Genomic DNA, 26851 nt, shown 5'->3' with positions numbered 1-26851 from the left:
TTTTCATGAAGTCATTACTTCTGTCACGGGGAGTATTTTCAAATTGAAAAATCTGAAACAATAAATGATGGTGAAGCAGTTAATAACTGTTAAGAAATCACATTTGGAAAATTGCATTTAAGCAATAACCTTTCTCCCTGTAATTAAATGACAGAAAGGTCCTGGTTTTAATTAAGTCAGCAATTTATAGTTATGAAGCTATACTTCACTATGCAGATTAGCAAATGATAGGTCACAGAACACCCTGAGTGCATTTTGAGTGGGCCTGATATGGTAATTACTCCACTGTTCAGTGGTGACCACATTGAACCGTATCTCTAGATGAAACAATTTTCTTTTCCTTGCTCCATGATGTATAACTAGGATGAGTAAATGTACCACGAGCACTGCCTTGCGCATCTTTAAATTAAAATGGATTTTAAATGAGGGGGGCATGAGCAGAGGGAGCATGGTTGAAGAACAGCACCGGGAGTGAATGGGCCACTAGTCAATGCCTGAGAGCAGAGAATATATCATTGTTTTACAGGGCTTTCTATCTTGTGCCTGAGTATTTGCTGCAGATTTATGAGGAAGTAAAATGCTAATGTTAGTGTATTTATAAACATATGATGGGGGTTTCATCTATAATTTATTCACCAGCCCTACTCTTATCCTCCTTGGAAAGGAAAATGAAATGCTATGTTGGACAGCCAGAAGGGTCATTAATACGGCTTTCACATTTTATTTAACTAACCCCTGCTCATATTACACATTGATGATCACATTGTGAGATGTTTTTTGAAATGCTTATTGTGTCTTGTATCTGCCTCAGCCTCAGCTAGTCCAGAATTCTAGCAGTCACCAATTGACTTCAAATAGCCAAGCAGGAGTCCACTAGTGGATGATCCTGTGTGTGTGTGTGTGTGTGTGTGTGTGTGTGTGTGTGTGTGTGTCTCAGGGGTCCTAGAGGGAAGAGAAAATCCAGTCCCTGAAAATCATGTCATTTTTCACTTCACGCTTAAAGTTTCGTGAGCATCTGAACCCTAAAAGATGACTTGTTTTCAGGTGTTTGGTTTCTTCTCCAAACCCCTTATTTTCCTGCCTCTCTCCATTAATGCATCTTTCCACCCAAACACATGGAGAGCGTTGGCTGCAGAGGAAGGTATTCAAGCATTGAGACAAACATCCCAAGCTAAGCACAGCCCACATGGCAGAGGGGGCTAAGCACGAGAAGACCCCCTTATGTGATGCCAGTATTTCTCCCGGGCAGGAACCTTGACTGTTCTGTTTCTCAGCTCTGTGTTTTATACCCTTTGTTCCCCCTACTGCACACACAAGTAAAAACATGAAATGAATCAGATTTGATTTGAGCTGATCTGTAAATCACTCAGTGTGTCATAACTAATAGTGACTCCCTGTACCAGACAATCAGAAGCAAACCAAGATTCTCCTAAGTCAATAATTTCTCCTTAAAAAAAAAATACTGAATCTTCTTATAGGGAAAAAAAGATACAAACACACTTCTTATCCACCCTCCCTTAGGCATTTTGGAATTCTAAAAGAGGCTTAAAATTATTATATTCTCAGAAAAATTACCAAGATTATATTTAAAAGGAAAAAATATGACCATAGCATTTTTAAGGATTACATCATGCATGTTTAATTCAAATGTAGCTACACGGATACTCCCAAGTCAACCAGCCCGCTGGGACTGGTCTTAGAGATTTTTTCATCGGGAGCCCTCACCAGCGTATGGAGGGAAACACAGTGTTCTTCTCAATATCTCCCAGTGATTCTTGGAGAGACTCAGGTTTCCCACAGACATCTCCAATCTGAATGCCAGTTTCTGCTGAATCCTACAGCTTTTCTGCACGTTGCCTTCTGTGTCTACCATACCCTTTCTGTGCTGGGCCACTCCATTGGGCACAACCCCAATGTCTTTCATTCCCAGGATCTTCATAACCAAAGGCTCTGGAGCAGCAAGTGCTTCCTGAAGGTTTGAGACAATGACCTCACAGTTCAGCAAAAAAACTTAAAAGGAAACATTAGACATTATTCTTAAAAGCATTTCTTGGCCCAGCATGGTGGCTCACTCTTGTAATCCCAGGATTTTGGAAGCTGAGCCCAAGAGTTGGAGACCAGTGTGGGCAACATGGCAAAAACCTGTCTCTACAAAAAATACAAAAATTAACCCGTTATGGTGGCACGCACCTGTAGTTTGAGCTACTAGGGAGGATCAGGTGGGAGGATCCATTGAGCCCATGAGGTCAAGGTTGTAGTGAGCTGTGGTTGTGAGCCCTGTCTCCAAAAAAGAAAAAAAAAAAAAAAAGCAAAATAAAGCACTTCATGTGTTCTCACTACTGGAAAATTCTTAGAGGAGAGCCCACTTCCACTGCTGTGTTGATGACAACCTCCTTTTCTTTATTTGATCTCCTCCCAGCTCCCAGCTTCCTGTTTGTTGCTGGATTGAACACTTGGTCCTCTCTTTGTCCTCCTTTCCTTTCCATGTACTCCTGCTGTGCCCAGAGGACTTCATCCTCAAGACCTGCCTCCCTCTTCCTGAGAGGAATTCTGCTGTCATCGTTGAAACTACTACGTCGGGTTTTCTGCCACCACACAGAAACAGTGAAGCAGTACACTGAAGGGCCCTCCACCAGGAAAGCCCCTGGCATCTTGGGGACATGTGGTGGAGGTCAAGACACTCCCCAGCTCCCTTGGTTTTGACAGAACTTCTGAGATGCTCAGCGTCATTCACCATGGACTTCTTTGGAAAACAGGTCATCCTTCAGCTATTATATTTCCCGTATCTCATATGGAAGAAGCTATCTGCCCTCTGAGGTCAGATGTCTCCTTGCAGCCTCAGCCTGATACATGCATTGGGATTATGTCCGGTCCCTGGCCCCCAGTTTAGGGCACCACTAGGAAAGAACCTCCAGGGAAAACAGGAAGGAAATGCTGGCCAGAATTTTTTTTTTGATTCACCCATAGGAGTGAGGGTCCTGCCAAAAGCCAGATGCCAGGACTGGGCCCCTGCTGGGCCATGGGGAGGGCAGTGTGGGACAGTGTGGATGGAGACAAGGAGGCATCCTCACTGATGCAAAGACTTGGACACGTGGCTTCAGAAATGAGTCCTTTTTATTTAACAAATAAAACTGTATGTGTCAAATCTGGCTGGGGATAACATGTATTGGGGGGAAAGCTTAGTGAAAAGTATTTTTGAAAACTGTTTCTTTTTAAATTTTATTTGCATTATAGTCTTGAAGATGTGTCACATCTGGATCACCTGACCAATATGGAAGATGTCGTGGGGGAATTTCCCAGTTAGGAGAGATGCAGCCTAGGGACTCCTCTGCTTCCTCTCTGAAGATGTGATAAGTTTTCAACCAGAATTAAAATATAGAATCAATACAAACCAGTGAGTCCCAGGAGGATGAGTTACCACTTGACTTTCTCACGTTTTCATCCATGTAGCTTCCTTTCATTGGTTGAGTGCCTGCCATTTGCTATGTGCCATGCTGGGCAATGGGGATCTGAGAAGGGGTAAAAACCAATGCGTGGGAGGGAATCTCTTCTTCTGCCCCCATGTTGGGAGCAGAGTTAGGAGAAAGTAGAGAGTCATAGACACAGAAACAAATAATGATAATATTGTAGCAAAGAACTTCAAGGCAAGGCTTGGCGTCAGACCATGTGGTATCAAACTCTCCCTCCAGCACTTATTGGCTGTATGATTTTTCCAAAAAATGCATGACTTTAGAAAAGTCATTTAACCATGCCTTGCTTCATTTTCCTCATCATTAAAACAGGGATGACAAAAATATCTATCTCATAGGGTCATTAGGGAGACAATGAAATAATATATGCAAAATATATGGTGTACAACAAGTATCCAAATGTTAGATAACAGTGTGTGGGTCACATAGCAATAGAGAGATGCACAAAACATCATATGAGAGCACAAAGGAGGTGGGGTGGGTATCTAACTCAGCTGAGAGGAATCAGGGAAGGCCTTTTAGAGACATTTCTCTAACTCTTGATCAGTTGGCTGTTCACATAGTGCATTCCATTAAGCAGTGGTGGGTTAAGGAAATGTGAGCACATTTGAGTTTCACCAGGTCACTAGGATTCTGATCTTGAGTGACCAGCAAATTTTGACACACTTGTTCTTTATTGGCAATGATTGATATCAAGGTTATTATCTTGGGCAAGGGAAAGCAAGTTTCTTGGTGCTGGTTGAGGGCAAAAAACCATCATCAGTGCTTCTTCTCATTACTACATCACAAGCACTGATTCCTGAAGCCTCCTCCAATGCTGAATTCCATGGTTCCGCCAAGTGGGGAAATTCTGAGTCTTCGAGGCCACAAAACCTATTCTTTGTTCATGGGTTCCTGTCCTGTGTATTGCTATAGGAACTCTCCCAAAAGAGTTGCCAAGCCAAGAGAAGTTTAACTTCCTGATCTTCTTGAATACTCCAGTGAATTATTATCAAGTGGAAATGCATGTAATTAAGGTGGGTGGAAGGCGGGAATTGAATTATGATAAAACTCATGCCTGCTGATGTGTTTGATGACAGAGGAGGAAATCATAAAGGGAAAGATGATGAATTTCTGTCTTTTCTCTGGGAATAACTGACTTAGAATCAATGTAATGAAAAATTGTCAAGTGAACACAGAATGGCACAGGAGAAGGATAAGTTTCTGACGGAAATATATTAGCTCACAGCAGAACCACACTTTCAATTTTGATCTCTGGGGGGGAATCACCACCAAAAATACATTATTTGGTGAACAACTATGATCATGTCACTTTCCTACTGAAATGCTCTCAGTAACTTCCCATTTCTTACCAGATAAAGTTCAAATTCCTCAGCATGACATTCAGGGGCTGTCATAACTCACCTCAAACCCTTTCACCAATCTTATCTCCTGTTCTCCCTAATGTGCACAAATGAACGTGTGTGTGCACACACGCACACACACGTACACATGCCACACCCTACATCATGTCAGACCAACTACATTACTCACTCTTTCTTAAATATGCTGTTATGCTTGCTCATGCCAGAATGCCCCTCCACAATCCCAGTTAGATTCCCACCCCACCTAAGGCCCACTTCAAATACCATTTCTTCCATCAAACCTTTGCAAAGCTAGAATTAATCTCTCTCCCCTCATTACTCCCATGGATTCTCTCTAGGTGGTAATTAACAATGCTTGTAGCGTGCCAATATGCCTGTATTACTATTTTCACTGGTGGATTTTTTTCCTCATTATTTTTCAAACTCTTTGAGAGCAGGAGCCATGTCCTATTTATTTTTGTAACTTTCACAGAGCCTGGCACAATGCTTAGCATGATATTAGCTTTTAAAATAAGTTCCCTTTTTGCTTTGGTTGCCAGGAAGCTCAGAACTAAGTTTTTGAGCTCAGTTAGAGAAGCTCTTCATTTGGATTTTCTGGGACAATGACTGCCCACCTTCCTTATTTGATTCTTGTCCTTGAATTCTTTTTTATTGTTCTATTGTTTTGGGGCTTTTATTTATTTATTTATTTGTGTGTGTGTTTTTTTTTTTTTTTTTTGACACTGAGTCTTGCTCTGTCGCCCAGGCGGAGTGCAGTGGCACAATCTCGGCTCACTGCAAGCTCCGCCTCCCGGGTTCAAGCCATTCTCCTACCTCAGTCTCCCGAGTAGCTGGGACTACAGGCGCCCGCCACCACGCCCGGAGAATTTTTTGTATTTTTAGTAGAGAAGGGGTTTCACCGTGTTAGCCAGGATGGCCTCGATCTCCTGACCTTGTGATCCGCCCACCTCGGCCTCCTAAAGTGCTGGGATTACAGGTGTGAGCCACCGCACCCGGCCAGGGACTTTTATTATAAGCTACCCCAATTCTATTTTGGAAGTGGGCAAGTAGAAATAATATACAGCTTGAAATAGAGTCAGTACTACATGATTAAGTTAAATGTAGACTGAAGTTATCAAATATTAGCATTGTCCAGTGGGCAGACTAGGGAGACAGAAAAAAATGAAAATCAAATCAAGATAATAATATCTTTATTGAGACTTGCAACCCCTTGCAGTTACTTTACATTTTATCTTCCTAAAAATTCTGTGAGAAATGTTTGAGATAGAAATCTTTTTTAACCTTCATTTTAGCTGCGAGCAGATTGCAGTTCTGAGAGGCTGTCTTTCTCAAGGTCACACAGTCAGAAACAGAGCTATGTGTAGCTCTTTGAAGATCTTTCTAAGAATCTCTTATTGTAAATACCAACCCAGAAACCTTGAACCATAACTAGAAGTCAAGGAGTCAGATGGGCTTCGGGGAGGATTTCATCCAGTGGCATCTACCTCCTGTGATTCTCTTGAATCCACTCTCCTCCGTGTGTCGGCCTCACAGTCTGGTAGGAGCATGGTAGCAATCTTTCTGGGTCTCAAAAGAAGGAAGAGTCTCTTCTAGGGGCTCTCTCAGAGCAAGATGGCTCCTGGAAACCCCTAGCAAATCATCTTTGCATTCTATTGACCCAATTGGATCATATAACCATTCCTGAACCAATCACTGGCAAGAGGGTGGAGTTAGCCTCAGCCAATCAGACCTACCTGGGAGTGGAGTCAGTTTCTCTGAATCACAGGGATGGCAGAGGAGGTGGAGAGGAGGGTAACAGGGGATGGGAAAAAGTATTACTTGATCAAAATAGGAGTATTGCGGTTCTGTTAGTACTGTCTGCTAAATAAACACAGCCTCACTTTCCTGCTGTCTCACGAGGCTATGCCTGAGACACTTCCTCTCACTACAGCTCTTCTTAGTTCAATGTATTTTCTTTCTCCTTTCTTTCCCCTCTTCCTTCCCTCTTCCTCTTTATTTATTTCTTCCTTTCATTTATTCATCAAATATACTTTGCAGCTGGGAGCGGTGGCTCGTGCCTGTAATCCTAGCACTTTGCAAGGCCAAAGCAGGTGGATTGCCTGAGCTCAGGGGTTTGAGACTGGCCTGGGAAACATGGTGAAACCCTGTCTCTATTAAAATACAAAAAAAATTAGCTGGGCTTGGTGGTGCGTGCCTGTAATCCCAGCTACTTGGGAGGCTGAGGCACAAGAATTGCTTGAACCTGGGAGGCAGAGGTTGCAGTGAGTAGAGATCCCACCACTGCACTCCAGCCTGGGTGACAAAGTGAAACTGTCAAAAGAAAAGAAAGAAAGAAGGAAAGAAGGAAAGAGGAAGGAAGGAAGGAAGGAAGGAAGGAAGGAAGGAAGGAAGGAAGGAAGGAAGGAAGGAAGGAAGGAAGGAAGGAAGGAAGGAAGGAAGGAAGGGAGGAATTTCTTTGCACCAGAGGCTGTGCTGGATGCTGGAGGTAACTTGGTGGTCAAGATGCCACTCTCCTTCACGTGGGATGCTCTGTTCTGACTTATGTAGGCCAGTGTCCTGCAGATTCAGAGAGAAGCCCCCGTCAGGTGTCCTGTAGAGAGGATCATCAGACAGGAGGACACCGGGCAGTCTTGAGAGTTACGAGACTAATCAGGAAGTTTGTTTCATTTAAAGGAGAGAGTAGTGAGGCAAGGAAGACTGATTTTTGTCCACCCAGAACCGAAATACCACATTAAAAATGTCTCCTAGCACCGAGAGAGGTTTGTCCATTAAATTTAATTAAGCTTTCTTTAGAATCACATGTCTCGGGAGATCTATGACGCCCAGGGGACAAAGCATTTGCTTTTGCCAGCCTTTGCCTTGCTCTTTGCATCATTCTTTCTGACCAGAAAACCCCCGTGCCTCTTTTGTTTAGCAGAGTGTTCACATTTAGTGGCCAAATACAGGCATGTAGATTGGAGAAATTCTTCCTGCGGGATCCTCCTGCAGTTTCTGGTTTCCACAGCCTCTCCAGTGAGAGCTTGGAGGTTCAGGTGCTTCATTTTCTCTCTTAAAATGCCTTTGACATGGATTTGTGTTGTTTCAAGAACAGCTTTGCTGCATCTCTGAGATTCTTGTATCTCTCAAGCAGCTCAAACATTCTGGAAGCTGTGATTCCTCCAAAGGGACCAGCTGGGAGAGGCATGTGCCCACGCCAGCCTCAGTGTGGGTGTGAATTCCTCAGTTCCAAAAAAGAGCAATTCTGTCTGATGGGCTGTTTGTGCCAAAGCTTACCCTGGCAACTTTCTTGGTATTGAAACCCTGGCATGCAGTGGGGGAAATATTTCAGTGTGTTTCCCAGCCTTGGGGACCTGTTCCCGTCCTCCTTTGCTTGGAGGAATATGCCACTCAGAGCTGCCACATTAATGCTGCTACTGAATCCAGCCACTGACACCCCAAGTGACAGCTTAACACATGCACACACACACTCTTTTTTCATCCCCCAAATCACAATGCAGAGAGTTGAAAAGGCGGGTGCTCCAATTCACAACTGCCATTTTCCCAAGGGTGCTTCCCAAAATGTTAATAGGTACTGCAAGGGCCTAAGAGGAGCCTCTGTACTCAAATGTGCCTAAGAAATCATGGCTCAAACAAAAATAAACAAGCTATTGCAGGGCTTCTCCAAGACTGTATTGGGTTAATTTGCACTGTGAAGGGCTGGGGGTATGAGAGGAGAACAACTATAGTTATTTGTGTTTTCCAAACTAATTTGACCATAGAACCTTTTTTCTTTTTGTTTTTGTTTGTTTTTGAGACAGGGTCTCGCTCTGTTACCCAGGATGCAGTGCAGTGGTACGATCGCAGCTCACTGCAGCCTCAACCTCCCAGGCTCAATTGATCCTCCCACCTGAACCTCCCTATTAGCTGAGACTACAGGCACATGTTATCCTGCCCACCTAATTCTTTTATTTTTTATTTTGTAGAGACAGGGTCTCGCTATGTTGCCCAGGCTGGTCTCAAACTCCTGTGCTCAAGCAATCTTCCCACCTTGGCCTCCCAAAGTACTGGGATTACAGGTGGGAGCCACCATATGTGGCCCCTTTTTTCTTGAATATTACCTGGGACTGATATTCAAGGGGACATCCTTTTCAAACACACGAACCCTCCTTGATGTCTGCTCACTCTTCCTTCTACTATGAAAATTCTCTGTTTTTAGTGTTTCTCATTGCTTCTGTAACTCATTTTTGGGGATTCCTGGCCAACTGGTAGGCTGGATTCTCCCAAAGACTTCTTTGCAAAAGAAATGAGTGACTTCCTAGGAGATAATGCATTGCAGGGAAGAAGGAATGAAATAGACAAGTTGGACCCAGAGGCAAAGCCTTGGTTATCAGAAAAAAAGATGCATTATAAAGCATGAAATATCTCTTGACTGGTTTTGCCTTCTGTGCCCCATCGAATACATGCCTTAGAACCCAGGAGAAGAGCAAGGCTAGAAGTAACTCTTGAGCCCTAATGCATGCCAGAGAAGCATTCTGGCATGTATTAGGCTCAAGCAGCCCTGCTGTGGGGACCCCTAGTAGAATTTAACACAAAAGAGGGATAGGAGCTTTCTCTCCTATCTTGAACAGAACTCTGTAACTCTGGTCTGTGCCTCAACTGAGTTAGAATGCCTATGGGGAGGGGCAGTACCCAGTGGAAGGAGTTGGGAGCAGGAGGGTCAGTAACAAATAGCAGATAGAGAGATAGCATGTGGTCACTGACAGGTGAGCTGATCCGTCTTGTTTGTACACATATGTGATGCTTCTGGGAAATCTTGAAGATATTGTTGGCCACAGTCCTACAGTAGCAAGTGGAGGCAAACGTCATTTAGGCATTATTCACAATGAAATTATTTTGTGCTCCTAGACTTGGGAGGCATGGAGAAATTTGATGATTAGTTCTGATATTCATCTTTTAGCTTTAATAGAGACTTAAATAGCCATGTCTTTAAACAATAGAAAGCCTTGTGTCTCTGCTGCAGAATTCCAGGCCAGTCAATGCTCCAGGGAGGTAGCTTTGCCTTCAACATGTTCCAAGGATCAGGTTTCTTCTTTCTGATTGTTTCACCATCTTCTATAGTGCCTCCCTAGGCCATATGGTCAAAGCTATCTCAGCACCACGTCCCCATTCCAGCTGGCAGAAAGGGGAAAGAAATAGAAGATAATCAACTTTCTTTAAAAACAGTTTTGAAAAATTCCAAACATATACAAAGTAGAAAAAAATTAATCTCCATATATGTATCATCCAGACTGAATAATTATTAAGATTCTAGTGCTTCCTTTTAAAGGCATTATTTGAAAATTACATATATCACTTCTCCTCATATCCCATTGGTAAAAATTTAGTCCATGGCTATATTGAGCTGTAGAAGACCTGGGACATGGATTTGGTCTGAGTATATATAAAAGACTAAATAAAATAAAATAAGATGCCTGTAATATTGATTGCCCTATCGAGATCTGCAAGAACAAAAGTGCCTTATGCTTGCCACCTGAAATAAGGTTTCAGAGCTAGAATTCATCTCCATCAATAGGCCCAGTGTAGGAAGTTGCATGATTTTGGCCTCAATTTAGGCTGAACAGAAATCAATGCCTGTACTCTTCTGCATGGGCAGCCAATGCTTTAGAAACCCTCTTTGGACATATTTGGTGGCTGTGACTTAGACATCCTCATGGAGAAAGCAAGAAAGTTGAAACCCAAATAAGGTCATATTTCTGGGTAGGCTTAAGTCATCTGCCTTTTTTGATTTGGGTCTTAGTTTCCTAGTTCATGGAATTGAATGGCTGCTGATGGTCTTGTTTCTGAAGAGGAGGTACTTACTGAAGACTTTTGTAACAGTATCATGGTAGAGTGGGAATTATGTTGCGGAAATGGTTGTGGTCAGTACTGGTTGGGATGCTTCAGCTACAGTGACAGAAATGAAAAATGGCTGACATAATAATAAACTGTGTTGGCAGGTGTAACAACACCCAAAGGCAGAGCTGGCTCCATGTTGGTTTAGTCTAGCAGTTTCAGCTCCTCTTTTCTAATATTCTCTTGTCTCAGTCCTCTTCTGCATCCTAGTGTCATTCTCTGGGTGTTATTGAAGTGGCTACAGTTATTGCAAGTCTTGCATCCTAGGCCAGACAATGTCCAGAAGCCGAGAGACTGGTTTTTTCTATGGATATCCCTTAGGAGAAAGGAAACTTTTCCAAGGAGTCCCCATGGACTTCCTTAAATATCTTATCGGCTCAAATGAGATCACATGTTTATTCTGGAACCAGAATATTCAGGTGGCCAGGGGAATGCCATGTTCTGTTTGGGTTATACCTGAGTTCCTAATTTCTAAACTAGCAGGAGAAGAGTTCCCCTGGTGGTTGGCTTGGACTGCTCAAAGTCCATCCCTGGAGCTAGAGCCAACTCCTGAAGCACCAGACTGCAACATAGTGAGGAGGGGAGCAGGGGACGTTCGAGAGAGCACCAAAGCACTTACTGCATAGTACTTTGATTTTACTTTATTAAAAAGATGTAAGAATCTAACTCAGAAAAAGATGTGCATGAGTCAACATCCTATAAGCACCATCATTAAGAGCCTCATCCCCAGTATCTGTAAATTATTCCTTATTGCCAAGAGAATATTATATCATAATGATATCCCTAGTGAATCACAAAAAAACCGAATATTACAAAAGTCTTTATGCTCGTCTATTGGTTGACAAGGGAAAACATGAATTTAGCAAAAAAAAAAAAAAAAAAAAATAGTACGCATGCCTTTGACAAGTTATAGTTTCTTCCTTGCCAATAGATTTTTCTCCCTGAAGTGAACTCATTTGTGAAAAGATTTTGCTGCCTTAGTTAAAAAACTATCCAAGGCTTGTAATATCTAAATGTCAAAGAACAATGGGATGCATGCATCTTGATTGCTACAGTAATTTGTACAAACCAAGGGGGAAAATTTACTGATACTGCAGGTGAATAAGTAAGTCTTTGGTTATATTGAAGATTTTCAGAGAGATATTAGCTTTCCACGGTCATTAGGAAGATAGGACTTGAAGCCCTGCATCGAATAGCCTGAAAATTAGAAAACAAAGGCAGACAGGCAGAGATCAAGGTATAGGCTTTGTCGCTTGTGAGCCTATAACTTCAGCCAAGTTACTTTAAGCATCCTGGGCCTCAGTTTCTTCATCTGTAAAATGGAAATGATAATGTCCATCTCCAAACGTTTTGTGAAGATGAATGTTAACACATATAACTTAGCACAGTCTTTGGGACATAGTTGGTGCTTAATAAATGACAGATGTTATGAAAACGAAATGTCCAGTGCATTTCAGAGGCTATTAGATGCTCTAAGAAGTGGGATTTTAGGTGAACCTGGGCTTGCTGGATCAATTAACTGTTGGCAGACTCCATCAAGCCAGAGACTGAGATGATGTTCTCCCTGCTGCCACTGGTATTAACTACATATTAGGAAGCATTTCTGAGTCTGAGTTTCTCTGTAGATTCATGAGTTAGCTGAGTAATCAAGGACCAAGATTTTGTGTTAAGCAAAGCAGCATTTGATCTGAAAATGACAGCTAAGTCTAGAGCAGAAGAGTCTTTGGTCTGATATAATCTTGCTTTCATTTCTTTCCATCTCCTTAATGGTTCCTCAGTTGATGGAATGGAAGACAGCACATGAAGATTTTCTTTTCAATTTGTTCTCTTTTTTTTTCAATCCCTCACCAAGCACCCATCATTTTGTTCTTTAAAAAAAAATTCCACTAAAATGTTGAAAGGCATAGCACTTTGCAAAAAAAAAAAAAAAAAAATCAAGCAGTATGAAGGAAGTTTAAATCCCTCCATGATCCAAATTCCCCCTAAGATTGGTTCATATCATATCACTCTTCCAGAACTTTTAAGCATATGTGAGTATACAAAACTATACATATTTTAATGTTAATAGAAAATATTGCATATATATTTGGTTAGAAGGTTATTTTATATATATATATAATTTCATTAGAATTATATATCTAAGGTTAGAATATATATATATTAGGTTAGAAGAATATATACTTTATATATACATTAGGTTAGAAGAATATGTATTTTATATATATTAGGTCAGAAGAATATATATTATATATATTAGGTTAGAAGAATATGTTATATATATGGTTAGAAGAGAGGAAGACAGAGAGACAGACTATTCTGTGAAGTACTTCCTTTCCACTTGGTGAATACCTTTCCATTTTAATGCATAACGACCTATCTTCTTAACAACAATAGAATATTTAATCTCTTAGATTTTGGTTGTTTCCAATCTTTCATTATTAACTAAAAACAAAGGAACAAACATCTTGTGCACACAACTTTGTGTGCTTTTTCACTGTTCTTGTTTTTAACTAAGTTATCAAACTTAAAAATGCAAAGAGGTCCTTGATCACAATATAGCAAATGTGTCTGACAGGTTGTGGACAAGTTGCCAAAATGTCTCACAAGTTACCTATGTGAGAAAAGCAAACCAAGCTACTTGAGTTTAGCTAAAATCTTACCAGCGTTTGGGCCTTATTTTTCAAGAAGCCATCTTTGGGTGTAAAGAAGATCCTGTCCAAGGTACTGAAGTTCCTGTAGGTTTCCATGGGTTCTGGAGATGATTGTCACATGGGTTATTTCCAGAAATACCCAAATTTTCTCCATTGGGATTAGTCCAGCAGCGGCATCAAAGTGGACTTGATGAGGCCAAAGGTTTTCCTGTCTTCCAGAGGTTTCACCCGGCTACATAACACAAGGCTGCTGTTGTATGGGAATTGAGGGAGAGAAATTCTTACTTCATTTTCTCAAACTGAGTTTTATTGGAGCAGTTTATTGTTGCTGATGCCAGCCAGTTAATTAATTTGGGGTATGGACATCTATGTATACATACACATACACATACACAAACACACATAATATAATATTTTTAAATTTTTTTTTCTGAGATTTCTACTGTTTTAGAAGTACCATGGACTGAAGAAAGACGTATTAACCCAAGTAAAAAAGCACAACCAAAATGGACTTTTTCTCCTTATTGGTTAAAGAATTTCCATGATATTCCCTTTAAAAGCAAGCCTCAGCTCTCACAATGTACTATACAAACGTATTATTTCCTTCTGGTACATTAATTTTTGGATTACTTTGGGGGACAAAACACCACCAAAGTAGTGGTTTGGCTATAAACTCCCTTGACATCTGGCCAAATCTCCCAATAGCAAGGATATAATTGCTTTCAAGCTCTTGCCACCGAGATTTTTCTGGCCACCCCTCTCATAAATGGAAAAGTTAACATGTATACTTTTGTGGTAATAAAAACCACAATGTATCATAATATTTACCAAGCTGTGATAAGATAAAAGCTCACTTTGGGGGCATCGGGAATAATTTTCAGCACAGTCAATTAGGAAGTGGTGAGCACTGCCAGCAAAACTGTTTATAGAGAGCTCAGGGGATTCCAGCCCCTTTCATGGCTCCATGGAAGAGGCTGAGACAGCTTCTAGGTTCTTCCACTCACGGCTTTCACACGTTAGTGCCTGAAGACATTGCTTACAGTGCATGGAAAATTCAGGGTGTGTTTGTGGGGACGGATTTGGGCTTCTCTTTGCTCCTTCTCGGGCTTTCCTATCTTTGGAAATGTGACCATCCTCCCGTGGAGGCCCCTTCTCTGGGTTGTTATCCAGAACATGGGACACACACGTCTAGTGGCAGGAGAGAATGTTCTACGTGGCACCCAGTGCCTGGGCCTTAAGGAACATTGAAACATGTGGTGAGGAACATATTCCCTTCATAATTCTCCTTTAAACCTTCTGATTATCCCAAAGAAAATCTCCATTTTTCTTTATCATCCTCTAACACTTGCTAACCTCCCTTTTGAACAAAGAAGGCAGGATTCAGACTCAGCCCACCCTGTTTTCGAAGCTGTCTCTCTCTGTCTCTGTTTCTCGTGTGTGTGTGTGTGTGTGTTGAATTTAGTAGCTTGGAACTCTATTTGTCTCTATAATTAGCTTCCATTTATATCAAGAAAAGGTTATTGATTTTCTATTTATGGTAACAACGCTAAATTTCCTTTGAGGGTATATTTAAGTGGAGCATTTAACTGAGAAATGACTTATTAAAAATATCTTTAAAATAATAATACAGGTGGAACACAAATGTGGCAAAAGCCACCAAGGAGGTACAGAAATGACCAAGATCTGGGAAATTCTAGGGGAAAATTCTGGGAATATTCCCAACCCTGCCCATCCCACCCTTTCTCTTCTCTTCCCTTCTGCCCTTTTGGCCTCCCTGAAGTTTCCAGAAGATGCCCTGTGACTCTGAGCAGCCACTCTTGGGGTTCCCTCTGCTGAAATGTTCTCCCCACCTTCTTCTGGTAATTTCTGCTTATCCTACAAGGACTGGCTCAGGATCAGGGTCTTCCCTGACCATCTCCCCTGCCCCAGGCCCATTATGTGCCCCTCTGGTGCTCAGCACCCAGTTTCCCCATCAAGGCACTTCTCCCTCTGTATTGTCATTGCAGGTTGGCATGCCCCTCCCTCCGTGAGCGCCTTAGGAGCACTGTGTCTGATTTATCTGCCTTCCCACTGGCTACGTGGTGCTTGGCACATGCTAGGAGCTGTGGCACATGGTTTCTTCTATAGAAGTGCCTGGCATATACAAAAATGTTTGGTGACGAAGAGAATGGAGTCGTGAGTATTGAAGAAGGAATTTCTAGCACCTCAAAGCTTCTCCACTATTTTAAAATCTGCATCACTGAAGATCCCATCCACAGCCACTCAGGGAATCCATGTACCTGCGTGTACTTGGGAAGCCACGGGGCTGAGGACAGGCCCACCATGGTGGTGGCAGCCTTCCCATTGCTGCTAAAGGATCTCTGGCCTACTGGTTGTGCATCTTCGTGTCTGAGGGCTGCTGTCATCACCCACACTAACAGGGAGCAAAGTGTTGCCTCTGAAGCTACTATAAGGGCCTTGGGGGGAACCACAGAGTGAGATACCACCTGGGGGCCCTGCTGGAGATGCCGACACAGCATATAGTGGCTGCATGGCCTGTGCCTGCTTCCAGATGCTCTGGCCTTGTCTGTGAAGGATGCCCTAGTCCAGGTTTGGCAAACCGTGGAAGGCTTTGCATCAGGACAAGATTTTGTATCACAAGCCTCAGGGACATAGCACCAGCCTGAATAAATCTTCAGAGGGTCGGTGGAGGCAGAACCCAACACGAGTAGCTTCTTATTACAGAATGGATTGGAGAACACAAAAGGAAGAAAGGAAGGAAGGGCAGGAAGGGCTGTGTGCAGAACCTGGCCTCAACATTGTGTGAGACTTCCTTCCAGGTACTTTCCTGACTTTTTTTCTGTTAAAAATTACATTTATATTACAAATATTGTTTTTACTCTGATTTTGTCCTTCATAGTTTATCATTATAACTTCCGTAAAGAATAATTTCTATTACCTTTATTAGAAGGAAAAAAGTCATTGTCAAACACATAGTAAATGAAGAAAGAAAAAAGAGAAAAAAATGCACCTGCAATCCCCCTCTCCAGTATTAATATTTTGATATATGTCATTCCAGTCTTCTCTCTCTCTCCCTCTCTCTTTCTCTCTCTCTCTCTGTCTCTGTCTCTCTCTGTCTCTGTCTCTCGTGTGTGTGTATGTTGAAACCTAACCATAATAGGTACCATTTGCTGAATGCCCACTCTGTGCCAGGCACTTTGCAAGGCACTTTACTAACATATTCTTATTTCAGCTTTCTTCCAGCCCAATCAAGTATCATTATGCCCTTGACAGATGAGGAAACAGGCTCTGTAAGATGGAATGCCTTGTCCAGAGTTGCTCATCAGTCTGTGAGAGTTGAGAGTTGATTTGGAACTTTTCGAGGTAAAGCCGATGCCCACCTCACCAGCGTTACTATTTTGATATGCACCGTTCCTGTCTTAACCCCTACACCTGCTCCCTCCCAACTCCCACCTTGTTTTTGTTTTTGATTGCTTTATGACAGTCTAGAAGCGTAGATTCCATAGTAGAGGTTCTCAACACTAACCATGGATTAGAAATGACTGGGGAGTTTTGAGAAAATAAACACTGGTGCAAGGTTTCTACATCCAGATATTCTTATGGGGGCTGAATAACTGGTGTCTGCAAAGCCCCTCAGGTGACTCTTATGTGAAGCCAGGGCTGCACTGCCATGCTCCTTGGTTTACTCTATTGCTGGAAATGCAGTGCTTGAAAACCAGATCAAAGTTCCAACCTAACTACTAATACGTAAAAACAAAACAATGCCTGGCCACTATGCAAAGGCAACCTCCACCTTCATAAACCCTCCACGAGGCACGAAATTGAAAGCAAACATCAGCCCCTTTACATATGATATCCTGTGAGGGTAAATAGGGCCAGGAGATGAGTGGAAACTGGTATTCAGAGTCCCTAAGTGTGAGCACCCAAACCCTGGACATGCAGAGAATTTCAGGTCACTGGTTCACGTGTGCCTGAGCAAATGCCTAATTTCTTTTTTCAGACTTCAGTAATTTCTAGCAGAATATAGAGAGTTCATGACACAAACACATCTGGATTTGCGGGTGTGGATCTGAAATATTTGCAGGCCAATATGTCAGGCGCAGATGTTGAATTGGCAACCAGGGAGGATGGGGGTGATCTCATTGGAGGCTCCATCTGGGGCTTTGCTTGGAGCAACACAGCCTTCTCAGCTGATTGCAGCTGCCTCCCATACCTGGGTGCTTCCTCGCCTGCCCAAAGGCATTTTGTAGCCTTCTCCCTCTCAAGGGGCACCCAGAAGCTAGTCATGGCTGCATCTCATACAGAAAATGCCAAGAAAGTGAAAAGAGGTAGCTTCTTAAAGGAGATGAGTGTGACCCATCAAGGCTAGTCTGTGTCAGACTCATTTTTGGTCTAGAAAGAAGTTCGTGGAGCCCACAAATGGGGGGCAGTACTTCCTTCCTCAGCATGGCCTGGAGGGTGAACCAGGGCCCTGTGGAGCCAGACAGAGCTGGGTCTGAATACAGATTCTACCACTTTCTAGGCTTTTGACCCAATTAAGCAAGTTGTCTCACTGAGACTCTGTTTTATTGTCTGTAAAACAGGGCCCATGAAAGCTACTTCACCAGGTTGTTCAGAGACTTCAGTGAGTGGCCAGCAAGCCCAGATAGCGGGCATTTTGCCTCTCCCTTCCTCTGCAAGCACCTGCTTCTAGATTGCATGTGATCATGTGAGATCCATTTGCTACAGCCAAGCTAGCAGTTCAGCGGAACTCAGTTCCACAGGGTTTTAAAGGCTCCCTCTATGGCAGGCACTGTAGTCTTCACAGTTTTGTATCTTTTTCCATCTCTTTGTCATCTCTCATGCTGTTCCCTCTACCTAGAACGCTTTTCTTCCTTATTTCTCCCTGTCTTCCTCCAGCTCATCCTCCAAGACCCAGTTTAGGTCTCACTTCTCACTTTGATTCTCCAGGCTGGACATCACCTCTCTCCTTCTAGGTTCCTGCAGTGCTCAAGCCAGAGGTTTTCAAACATTAATTTGTGTTAGAAACACCCAGGATGTTTAATGCTTTGAGTTTGCTGTCCACGTCCATAAAACAGGAATAACTATATTGCCCCTCTGATACGGTTTGGCTGTCTCCCCGTCCAAATCTCATCTTGAATTGTAGCACCCATAATTCCCATGTGTCATGGGAGGGACCTGGTGGGAGGTAATTAAATCATGGGAGTAGGTCTTTCCCATGCTGTTCTCATAATAGTGAATGAGTTTCATGAGATCTGATCGTTTATAAAGGGGAGTTCCCCTGCACACACACTCTTTGCCTGTCGCCGGGTAAGACATTACTTTGCTTCTCCTTTACTTTCCACCAGGATTGTGAGGCTTCCCCAGCCACGTGGAACTGTGAGTCAGTTAAACCTCTTTCCTTTATAAATTACCCAGTCTAGTCACGTCTTTATTTGCAGCATGAGTAGGAACTAATGCACCTTCTCAGAGTTGTTTGTGAGGGTCAGATGAGACGTCATGTATAAGATATTCAGCACAGGAGTGGGCACATAGTAGAAGTACAGTAAATGTTGGGTAATATAAATATTGCAATTTACTACCACAAATAATCATAGAATTCCATAATGAAGCACATTCTGACAATGAGAAGAGGAGGAGGAAACATTGTGGGAATGGCAATTGAAAACAGCAGGATTGCAGAATCCAAAGGCAATCCCAGACACCAGCTTCTTCTGGAAATGTGGCTGCACTGCTCAGAGTTAATGAGTTTCTAGAATAAGGTTCTGTATGGAGGGAAGAGGTTTCAAGTGCCAAGTTCTATCCACTCCAATTCTCATGCACTGTAACCCTTGGCAAATCTTCTTCACCTGAGAGTTCTGATTCTGGCTCAGCTTTCTAGTGTGGTACCAGTTAATTGCAGTAATAGGATAAGGCATTCCTGGGCAGCAAGGGGATGCTGGGCTAGTGTCGGACAGCAAGCAGGGGGAAAGGGATTTAGTATAAGCCAGATAAATGGCATCAGAGACTCTAGAAGATGGCAGTGCCCACTGCAGTGGTCTAAGGGTAGGAGTGGGGCAAGAAGTGTTCATGAGGAAGGTGGGGAGGATGTCAGCGCAACTGTTTCATGGGGGTAAAGGACTATCCCAATGTGTGACTGTGGGAAAGAAAATGGGGAAATGTTCTGAATGAAGACAGAAGCAATGCAGACAAGATGAGACAATGTGGGTTTATATTGGGGCCATGAGTTATCCAGAGGCTTTTCTGGAGCAGTCCTCCAGGTACACTGAAGGCTCACATGGGTGCCTTTCCTAAGACTGGATACAGCAGCCCAGCTGCTCTGGGCAGGGAGCCCCCCACACCCTTCAGCAAAACAGCACATCAGAGGCCACCCTGAATCCTCTCTACACAGGGCCTCTGGTGACTCTGGAACATGCTTATGGATCCTGGAATCCAGAATTCCATAACTATGAGATGTCAAACACTAGCAGTCCTCCCTGTCTTTGAAATCAGCCCTGTTGACCCACAATCCTGTGGTTAGCACAAGATTTGGGTTGGAAGGTTTCAAGGTGAAATCCCAGCTTTGCTGCTCCTTTGCTGTCTCTTCTTGGACAAATGACCTCTGCTCTCTGAGTTCCGAGTTCCTCAGTCGTTAAAATGGGGATTATCACACTTATCTTACACGGTTTTGTTGGGATTGAATGAGAGACGTGGAGGTTGTGTGAAAGAATGGGGCCGGGGAAGCTGTGGTTGGAGAAATAAGGTCTTGGTGGGCAATGAACAATCTGAGAGCTACTTAGTTCATTTCATTTAATCCTCCAACCAAGCGCACCTCTATCCCCATTTTATAGATGAGAAAATTGTGGCTCAGAGAGGGTAGGCAACTTGTCCCAGGTCACATGAGTAGAAAGTGGCTAAGCTGGCATTCAAACCCAGGTCTCTCAGGCACCACTACACACCCTCCCACATCACTCACGTAATGCATTTGCAGATTTTCTTGTTTCTGAACACAGCCAGTGTTGGCTGCTCCATGGGGCACAAAGCAGAAGAAACCTTGACTTGCTGAAACTCAAAAAGCACTGCTTCTTGTCTCTTTCTCTTCTCATTTATCCACAGACCCCCCAGATGGCCATGGAGGTAGCAAGATGGCCAAGAATTTCAGCTAAGGAAAACTCCATTTGCTTTCTCTCCAAGATGAACGTGTATTTTCCAGGTAAAGCTGGAGCCTCTGATGCACAGGAGCAGTTGAGAGTGGCCTGGGCCGCCCCTGCATTTCTGAGGCAGTCCCAGCAGAGAGAGCTCGCCTGTGTTGTTATGTGTCCTTATTCGTTAAGGATTCTCTGTATTGAGATGCAACCTAATTAGGGTTGAGCTCAAAGCCTGTTCGTTTGGGGGCTTAGTTCATAAAAGATTAATGTTCATTTTCCTTGGGTTTTGTTGCAGAATTCAGCTGGAAAAAATCCAGGGTGCACTTCTTCCAAGAGAAGGAGCACTTTGGTGGTTTGTGAAAATCCCTTTTCCCTCATGTTAAAACCTTGATTTTTATGTCTCCCTCACCACTCCCCACACTCCACACCCTAGCATTTTGGTTTTTGGTGATGTATGAGAGAAAAAAAATGAATTCTGTAATCAGGGAAATCTGCTGGAGATATTATTCAAAGGGAACATATTTACTTGCAGACAGTTTTTTTTAAACAGGTGGCAAATAAAACAAAACACATAGGAAAACAGTTCCTCATTCATTAATTTATTTATTCTCTCATTGAGCAAACATTTATTGAATACCTGTTATATGCCAGGCACTGGGCATTTACATCATATATTTCATCTGATTTTTCTTTTTGTGATTTGCTTGAGCAATTTAATTCTATCATTAGAGTGATAATGTGAAGTGCTTCCTACCTATGAATAGCTTCCTATAGTACTTCTGCTTCCTATAGTACTTCTGCTGAGAGAAAATCATATCTATCTAATTAGACAAATGTCAACTCTATCTTCTGATAACAAAAGGTAATATATGCTAATAGTAAAAATGCCAAACAATATGAGCTGATTACATTTAAGAAGTAGTCTTAATCCCACCTTTCTTAATCCCAACTCCTAGAGATTTCCACTGTTAATGGACTGGTGTATATTCTTCCAGGTTTCTTTTTAAGCAACAAACTACAATAATAATACAATTGTATTTACAGAAATGGAAAACAGCACTTCTGTTAGGCAACATGTGTTAGTCACTTAACAACTTAACCTATTGTGGTGCACTTTCCACGTGAGCCCCCAGAGAACCTCCTTATTTTAAATGGCTGCGTGGTGTTCCATTGTGTAACATCTTTATTCCAGCAGTTCTCTATTCAGGATATTTTGGTCGTTTCTAATTTGCTATTATTACAAGCAATGCTTCAGTGGATCTCCTTGTAGCCACACTGGGGTGTTTCTACCAGTATTTCTGTGAATAGATTCCTAGAAGTGGAGTTAATGAGTCCAAGTGATGAGTGCCTTTTTTTGCGAATTTCTTAATTGTTGTATGAATTGTGAAGATCACTCACACAGAAGACATGTTCTCTTCTATAATCTTTTCCCTTACACTCCTCCTTTTCTCTAGTTCCACTCTTCTCAGGATGTTTTTAAAGCAAGGGTAACAGGTGTTGGGGAAAATAGCTCTCTAGTTTTGAAAGGAAGCAAAAGTAGAACATAGCTCAATCTTTCTTGCTCTGAGCAGCTCTAGCTCCCGGTAAATGAACAAAAATAGCCTCACAAGGAGGAGTCAACGTCCTTGTGAATTCTTGCTGACATGATCATTCCCCTGGGAGGGCCAAAGCCTGGATTTGCTTTTCTTCATATTCCGTAGGTGACCTGGCCAGTAGAAAACAATAATAATCATGGATGTCTGTGGGGGAGAGCATCATTTAAGCTTAATTAGTGACTGTGTTCCTCAAAGAGACAGTGGCAGTTTGAGTTTCTAATACTCCTTTGAAGTAATATTATCATTGCAGGATACAGCATCTTAGGTCAGTTAAGCCATTTCTGTGTTTGATAAACTTAGGAATAGAGTAGTTCTAGTCCCAATTCTTCAACTTTAAATACTTATTAACATATATATCTCCCCAAAACCTGCACTTTACTGTTATATTTTTTGACATTTCTCTCTTTGTTAAAACTGAAAACACATAGCTGGATACGTCGTAGAAATGCAAATTTTATCTATGTGGATGTCTCTAAAATTTTTACTTCTGTGTTTCTTGGGCCACATTTAAATGAGAGGTCTGTGTCATCACAATTAAAAGATCCCAAGGGGACCTTCTCAAGAAGGCTGAAGCCACAGCCACAGAGCTTCCTCTTCCGGCCCTGGCTGATTTTGCTATCTCTGTCCAACAGAGGGCAGTACATTTCTCTCATTGGCCTGTTCACGTTTTTAAAACATTCCATAAAAACAGATCATTCTCAGCATCTCAGAAGTCAAGCACCTTTCTCTTTATCGAAATCTTTCTCAGCACACTTCTAGGAATTACACACCAGTGAATATTCCAAACATAGGACGGACGTGGAGATTTAAATATCCCTTTGGTTAGAAATAGCTCAATTGCTCAGTCAAAACTAGGAACAGAGCAAAATTCGTGTCTTAAATTTGTGTCCTGAAGTTGTTTCTTTTTGTAGCTTTGGTTTTCTGCTTTTGTTTGGTTTTTCTAAGTCTCACTATCCTGGCAGGTCAGGAGAGTTGATTTTGAACAATTTGGAATTATAAGTAGTTTAATCTCTTCCCAACACTAGTCATTATCAAGTTTTTGCTGTTATCAACTTGGATATTTCTCATTGGAGGGAAAAAGAGGTTAGAGGCCTGATGAGTCACAGGGCTGGGAAGGGGGCCGGGAGCAAGCACACTTTGTGTTGTTGACGGAAGGGCCCGCCACTCTTGGGAGAAGATGTGTCATCGATAAAAAACAACCCCACACCGTTTCCCTTAGCTGGGCACAATGATATTCAACATAATGAGACGTTGGGTCCAGTGCCAATCCCTCTCTGACTGCCGGTTAGAGTTTCTATCCTTTCAACTCCACCACAAGGAAAATAGTGCTGAGGAAGAAACTGTCCTAAGTCTTGGGGAAGAGTAGGGAAAAAGGCAGAAGAGAAGCAGCACTCACTGCCAGGGTGAGAACCTTGTCCCCTCTGGGACACCGTCCAGAGATGGAAACCTGCATCCCTACAGACCTCGCCAAGGCCACCTGCTTACTGGTGGAACAACTGAGACTCCAGCTGGGTTTCCGTTGCTTTCACTCCAGTGGTAGTTTGTCCCCCGGGCCAGTCCCCATGAAGCACTCCTGATGTTCAAATCCCTGTGCAGTCCCCTCCCACCCTTCCAAACAATCTGGATTGTACCTGTGACTCACCATAACCAACAGGCTGTGGCAGAAATCACACTGTGCTGGTTCCAGGCTTTAAGAAGGCTTAGCAGATTCCACTTGTATGCTCTCGCAAGCCATGTACTGTGTAAGAAGTCCAGCTACGTCACTGGAGAGAGATCCCTGCAGAGGCCATGGCGGGTGAGGCTCGTGATGGAGAGAGAAACTATGTGGAGGAGCATGGAGGTGCCAGGTGTGAGGGAAGAAGCCATTTTCACAGTCCCAGCCAGTGGAGCCTCCAGATAACTCCAACAGCAGCTGCCATTTGATTGCAACTGCATGAGAGGTCCCCAAGCCAGACCAGCAGAACTGTCCCACTGAGTCCAGTCAACTCGCAGAATCATGAGAGACAATAACAAACTATTGTAAGCCATTCGGGCTTGGGGTGGTTTGTTACACAGTGTTAGATGACAGAAGCACTCCACCTATTACTTTAGCACTCTCTGGCTGAATGGTCTTGATACCCTATGAGACACGGAGGCTGGTTGTCATGGAAACCAGGCTTCCTGCTCTGCTCCTGCTCACAAAGGAGGACTGAGTGAAGGTGGTGCATGTGGGGCAGAAAATAGGTTCTCTGCTGCAACCCAGGAGTCCTGGGTTCTAGGCCTGGCTCTGGCACCAACTAGTTGTGTGACTTGTGCAAAGAAATGTCCTTACTTTAAAAAGATGATAATTCAACTCTTAGGGTGGCTGCCACCTTTTCCTTTCTTTGTATGTGGCAGACGTCATGAATCAATTGTGGTTTTGCTGAGCCTAGACTTGGCTGCAGAATCCTTCTCAACACAGACAGCTCTCACCTTCTGATCAGAGTTGGCTAATCAGATGAATCCCGTTTGTTACCTCTGGACTAGATGATTTCTAAGTCCCCTTCTAGTACTTTAAAAAAAAATAAATTAACTATGGAAAGAATATGGATTTGGAGGAGGGGAAGTCATTTATTAAAACTCCTCATTGGTTTCTCTTTGCTTCAGAAGAAATCTGTGCTCCTTAGAAGGGTCATCAAAACCTTGTGTGATCTGAACACTATCTGTTTCTTCAGCCTCATTTCCCGTGGTTCCCCATCTGTACCCTATACCCAGACTCACAAATTTCATGCTCTTATAAGCTTATATGTCTGCTTAACTTGTCAACTCCTTGAGACCAGGGACAAAGTTTTCTTCATTGATATACATCTCTAGCACCCTGCATGTGCCTAGAATCTGTTACGACTAATATTGTGAGGTGGGTGACTTACGAATGAATTAAGACCTAGTTAATGACAACCACTTCACATATTAGTCTTTCCCAGGCATCCCAGCAAAGGGTGAATGCCAGCTTTGATAGGTTTGAGCTTTGCAACTAGAGTCCCTCCTGAAACTATGTCCAGGTGGGAGTAACCTAACAGCATCCACTGAGTCTTAGAAAATTCTTGATTAATGTTACCTTAGATCAGGGCCATAAACTCAAATGCCTGCAGGAGCTGGATGGATAAAGTAAAAAAGCAAAGTGGATGCAGCCCTACAAAGGTGCAAGCCCCTCTGGCACTCCTGCTGATGGTTACCACATGGGGTTACGAGTCTCCAAAGTGCCCTCTCTCCCCAGCATCTAGAATAATGCTTGGCATTTAGATGTTTATTGAACATATGAATCAACCTGCCCCCCTTTTCAGAACTGCTGGAAGAGTCAGTGAAAAAAAATGAGAAGTGAGGAAGGAGAGGCAGAGGAAGAGGAGATAGAAACTATATGTTATTGAGGGTCTACTATATGGGCAGTGTGAAAGGAGAGTTTTTACCTGCATTATCTTGCTAAGCCCTTACAGCAAGCGCATGAGCCAGATTTTACAATCTCTGTACAACTAACGAGAGATCTGAAGCTCAGAGAAGTTAAGCATATTGTGTAAGGTCACACAGCTAGGCAGTGGCTGAGCTAGGGTTTAAATTCAGCTCTGTCTGCCTTTATGCTTGTCTCACATTTAGATAGCTCAAAACTGCAATCTTTTATATATTTTACTTAATAATTATTTTGGAAGTCTGTCTTTTTGTTGTTGCTGTTTTTATTTTTGTTTGTTTACAGCTGGTTTTTAAATATCCAACTTAACATAGGCCAGCTGGTCAGAATCACATCTTCTAAAGCTGGACCAGTGGAGGGAAGATGCTTCACACATTAGAAATGGCAATGGTCTTGGAGTGAAAACACATGGGTCCAGCTAGTCTTGATTGGCTGCATGACCCTAGCAAGCAACAGAGTCCATCAGAGCCTGTTTCCCCATCTGTAAAATGAAAACAGTAGTTAAGTGCTCGTGTCCTTCTCAGTGCTGCTACAAGGATCCACTGTAGTGGTGCCTGGAACTACTCCACACCAGCTGCCAGCACCAACATGTGCATGAGGCTGGCCCAGGAGACTGCAGGGCCCCTAGGAATGGAGGCAGCCCTGGGGGCAGGCCAACAGCCCCAGAAGAAGGCCCAGTGTCTGAATAATGAACGTGTTCTTTAAATGGAGTCGTGGCCCTGTGGAGTGCTAAGAACTCATTTTCCACAGTTCACTATTCTCCTAGTCAATGGAGCTTGACTTGATTATCCTTCCTCCCAGCTTCAGGAGATGTGGGCAACATTGGAGATTTGTTAAAAAAAAAAAATAGCTAAATAAAATCGTCGTCTCCTCCTCGGCAGTAGTTTCTGTGAGTGATGGGGCTTTCATAGGGTAATTTCGTAGGTGGATGTAAATCTGAAAACAGAAAATACACCTGTCATATGTCTACATGTAGGACTGTGAATGTTGTGGATAGAACACTCATACTTGGAGGGGCAAAAACAAAACAAAGCACAGATCCTGAAGATGTAGCCCCCAAACCAGAGTTAACCTCATTGCTGCTTTCACAGTGGCTGCCAAACCTATCTCTCTCGTACTCACCCCCTCTGGCCACTGTCAGGCAGACGTTAGTACTGGCGTTTTTATTGTTATATATATATTAGATTGTCTTGAAATGTTTTAAAAAAATAACATTTAAAAATAAATTTATGAAAATGTCCTTTAAAGGTGAAGTTTTCAAATAAAGGAATAATCTATTTTTTCAGCTTCCAAAAGTACACTGTGGACAATTTGTAAAATGCAGAAAATAAAAATTACCCACCATCATCTCA

At 42.7% G+C, this 26851-nt stretch overlaps 1 long non-coding RNA gene across 1 annotated transcript in view; it reads right to left on the bottom strand.

Annotated features, from left to right (window-relative positions):
• Positions 1-8856: 8856 nt before the first annotated feature.
• LOC103877571 overlaps positions 8857-26851 on the bottom strand; it is a 70206-nt gene continuing 52211 nt past the window's right edge. Inside the window, exons 2-3 of the long non-coding RNA XR_001894852.3 lie at positions 13366-13606; positions 8857-9985 (exon numbers count right to left, since the gene is read on the bottom strand). This is a non-coding gene — a long non-coding RNA (uncharacterized LOC103877571). The remainder of the gene's footprint in view (positions 9986-13365; positions 13607-26851) is intronic.

The sequence above is a fragment of the Papio anubis genome, chromosome 12 (assembly GCF_008728515.1).
Source record: "Papio anubis isolate 15944 chromosome 12, Panubis1.0, whole genome shotgun sequence".
NCBI lineage: Eukaryota > Metazoa > Chordata > Mammalia > Primates > Cercopithecidae > Papio > Papio anubis.
This window is presented reverse-complemented; position numbering and strand designations above follow the sequence as displayed.